Raw genomic sequence first — 4,155 nt, 5'->3', positions numbered from 1 at the left:
ATTGTAAATGTCTGTATGTTTTAATAAATTTGTCATATGCAATTTCAGGATTCCTCTCACTGAGCACGTGGTCCCAGTTATTATTAGCTAAGCGCTCACGAAACTTTGATAACTTTTCTGGGTTGATAACCCAGCAACTGATTTGTTAACTTGCCTGCTTGTTACTCTTAACGTTTTTGCCAAAGGACACATAAATCGGGAAGTGATCACTTATGGCGTTTGAGTGGTCGTTATTCTTGTAGGTGATGTAATAACATTTTGTCAGTAGTTACTGTTTGATAATGTATCAAAATCTATTTTCATGCTACTGTCAGCAAGGATGTTAATGTTGAAAGATGTTGCATTTTTGATCGTTTACGAATTCTGTTGGTATTCTTGTAGGTGATGTAATAACATTTTGTCAGTAGTTACTGTTTAATAATGTATCAAAATATATTCTCATGCTTCTGTCAGCAAGGAGGTGAATGTTGGAAGATTCTGTTGAATTTTTGATCGTTTATGAATTCTAAGATAGAATTCAAGAAAGAAAGAAATGAGGGTGCCGGGTGGACGGTAACAGACACAAAAGAAATAAGAACTGCACTTGAGCTTTAGCACTTAGTAAACGTCAGTAACAAGAGAAAATTCAGACAAAATTTCACGGTTCATATCAGTTGAAATTGACATTGACATTCCACGGCCTCGCTTTCAGTACGGTTTAATCATATTCAGGCATATGATAAATATGCTCCGTGGTGAACCAAGTTCAGAAAACACAATGAAATCAAATAGACAGTCACTATCACGAAAAACAATAATCTTTACTATGCATTTGTTCCTTCCAGAATATAAATCAAAATGAACACAAAGCATGGCCGTTTATTGCTAGCTATAAGGTCAGTCAGTTCTGAATTGCCTAAATAACCGTAACTATGGAAGCAATGACAAATTGCAATATACGAAAAAGGAGCAAGGATAAGAAGTACAACGCTTTGAAGAAACTAAACTTATGGCCGTTACACACTATAATCACGAGGTTCTATTGTGACAATACATGCTCGATCGATTTCACCTCGTCCGACACGACCACTTCATTAGTTTTTAGTTGGCCATTCCAAAGCATGGCGAAAGGGGCCCTAGGCGGATTATCAGTTGCCGCGACAGCAAGTATCATTGACAGTTTTCCCCGGGTTGAACACGCACCGGTACCATTTATTCGCAGGTTAGAATACAGTTGGTTAGCTATTCCCCTTTACATATGCATGATAGAGCTCAGATCGGTTAGCTTGCGGCTGACGTGAATACTTCTACCGAAGAGTTTCAAGATCACAATCATTCATTATAGTGAATACCTCCGAGTAATGCGACTTTCCAGCGTAGATTTTCCGTTTCTGCTCTAGACAAACTTCCAGCCGCTGTCCCTTTTCTTAGAAACAGCCATTGCCAGAAGGCACCTGAGAACGGGGCACAAGTGATCGTTGAGAAAAACGGGCAATGTTGAAGGGTTTCCAAAATCTTTGTTGAGCCGTACCTTCCTTGCCTTCTCAAAGAATTCGTCTCATTTGACGCCAGGTAAATTTAACGACGTCATTGGGCTTTGATTTAGACGGAACGCGATGACAAACCTTTATGTCCTCAGGCGTTACAGGCACACCAGAGAGCACTCTAAGCTAGCCGACAATGTCACTGACATTTTCATTGCGTTTCTCTTCGATTCCCTTGTTTTCAGAATTCTTATTACGCGTATGCTGTTGCGAAAGCAGTAGGCGGGACTCGGTATCGGTGAGACTTTTCGGATTGCATCTAGCTCCGCCCGCAAAGCACTGTTTTCATCGTTCAGACTGGTATTTTCGACTTTGATAGTGTCGTGAACTTTCCGCATTTCAAACGCTTCATTCATATATTTTATGCTGTGAGCGTCTTGACGGAATTCGATTCGAAAGGTTCTGAACTCAACACGCAGTCCCCTTTCTATCGCCTCTCGTGCAGCTCGAATTTCAAGGCGCAGCTGTTCCTTTAGGCCATTCACCGCCTTCTGCATTATGACTGCTTTAGTACCCACATAAGTAAAAGAAAAACACATTCAGTGCCACTTCGCCGTTGCTTCGATGAAACTTTCCAAGTTTGCGGGATCGGGGCCACATGAATGGTTCGCATTTCTTTTCGCCTCGCGGTCCTGGCGGGCAGCACGCTTACGCTTGGCGTCCCGCGGCCCGCTCATCGTCGGTTGTCTCCTTCCGCCGTCGCCGCGTCCATTATCCTATCTGTTCATGCCGTCGTTCTTGGTAGGCACGCGGTTATTCAGACCGTACAACACGCGGCCTACAGTCACAGTAACAGCAGTACTGAGGAAAGGAGCCTACGTAGAGACAGCATGACGTCATGAGACAGAAGACACTCAGATTGGTAGGCACTAGGTTGAATAAGCGGGATGGCGTACACGTGTGTGGTGCGAACGTAAGCATGGCTGACGCGGGTCAGAGTGTATCTGTACCTATCAGCATAATACCTTATATGGGTTGTATTTGGACCCGAGATATTAAACTTATTTTGGCAAGTTGGCGGAGTGCTTGAAGCCTGGTTCACCTCCGCCGCCGCGGAGTCGGCCCGGTATTGCACTATCTTCGAGATTTTTGGTCTGCGGACGTCCACTCGCTGGAAACTAGCCATATACAGCTTCGCTGTAAAATTCGTCCTTGTCCTGGACTACAACGCCTTTCCGGGGCGGTCACTCTAACATCTAAGCTAGCCGCTGTGGCTGCTAGGTTTCTGGTTAGCTCGGAAAGGCGTTGGTCCCGGGTTGGAATCCCCAGTTGAGGATGAGGTTTCAGTCAGCTGGAAGCTTGCTTTCTAGAAACCTATTTGTGTTTCCTTTGTAGCTTCGTGGTACACTCGGGTGGATGACAATTTTTCCTTTCGTGTCACTTTCTTCGCCTTGCGATATTCCGCTGTACTGATTTGTCAAAGAAAATGACTAATAAAAGCTGCTTTGCGGCAGAAGCCTGCGTGACTGCCTTCGATTTTGCGTGTTTGCCAGCGTTTTTGGCAGTCTAGTTATGTAGCAGTTTCAAATTTTACGCTGCCTCCTGGGGTGTTTTCCTTGCAGCGGACACCTTTACATGCGTATACGGTACACGAGCAGTTTGATGAAGCAGCGTCAGCTCTCACTTGGCACGTTAGACAATTTCATGCGTGCACTGGAGGATTTTTTTGCGCGCCTTGGACAAATTTTGGCTCGATACATAGCCGCTTCTTGGTATTTCCTGTCGACATCACACGGCCATGCGAAAGAGCCGGAGTTGTGTTGCAGCGCACTTAGGAAAAAAGAAATTCTTCGCTACATATTCTGGGTAATAATTATGCTGCCGTCGCCTTTCTTTGTTAACGGTGGCACACATATAGATGTAAATGTGTACTGGGAGATTAGTGCATTGTAGATTATAGCTATGCCACGTTTTTGCCAGGTACTAGATTACGAAGTTTTGAAGTTTTAGGTGAGTAATGAGTTTCACAAGGTACATGGACCTTTTTAGTCCACCATAAATTCCTTCACGTTTGATTAGTGCCCTGAAAGAAGCACATTACAAGACTCCATAACTAAGTACGTTTCTATGTTACTGTCGTGAACACCTGTAAAAGAAGTAGAAAATTTGAATAACCCTGTTACTCTCCAAAAGCTCATGAGGTATGTGTACTTCATCTTGATATGAATCGCAGTGCTCTTGGCAACAGGAAGTAATTTCCTTGTGGTAGGGTATTCTTGCATTCTTTTCTCTTTTGGTAATGGTTTCCTGCCTTCTAAGACCAGCCATTCCCCATGTTTGGCGATACTACTCTCACCCTTGCCTGTGAGACCTAGGAGGCCGTTCCCTGAATTGAGAAACAAATTGCAAACCACTGCTTAGATTGTTTCTCTCGTTTTCATAAATAATTGCCACTTTCTGCCGCAATGATGCTGCATTGTTCTCACCATCTTAAGCTTTTTGCTCCGCTGAAGCTCGCTGGCAGCTGCCTCTGTCTTTCTTTGAGCACAAAATTTGTTTCGCTAATGCAACACGCTATCATCTTGAAGTTTCCGTCTTTAGTTTCCTAATTTAATATGCAGTGCTACTTTCCAGGAGACCTGTGAATACAGAAAATAAGACTGGTTAGGATATTACCCGGTAATATATAAAG

At 43.6% G+C, this 4,155-nt stretch overlaps 1 non-coding gene across 1 annotated transcript; it reads left to right on the top strand.

The window, feature by feature from the left end:
* The first annotated feature begins 2,442 nt into the window (after positions 1 to 2,442).
* On the top strand, positions 2,443 to 2,629 carry LOC119451176 (U2 spliceosomal RNA). Its single transcript, XR_005191709.1, has one exon. It is a non-coding gene; the product is annotated as a U2 spliceosomal RNA (small nuclear RNA).
* The last annotated feature ends 1,526 nt before the right edge of the window (positions 2,630 to 4,155 follow it).

This window comes from Dermacentor silvarum, chromosome 4 (genome assembly GCF_013339745.2).
Source record: "Dermacentor silvarum isolate Dsil-2018 chromosome 4, BIME_Dsil_1.4, whole genome shotgun sequence".
NCBI classification, from domain to species: Eukaryota; Metazoa; Arthropoda; class Arachnida; order Ixodida; family Ixodidae; genus Dermacentor; species Dermacentor silvarum.
This window is presented reverse-complemented; position numbering and strand designations above follow the sequence as displayed.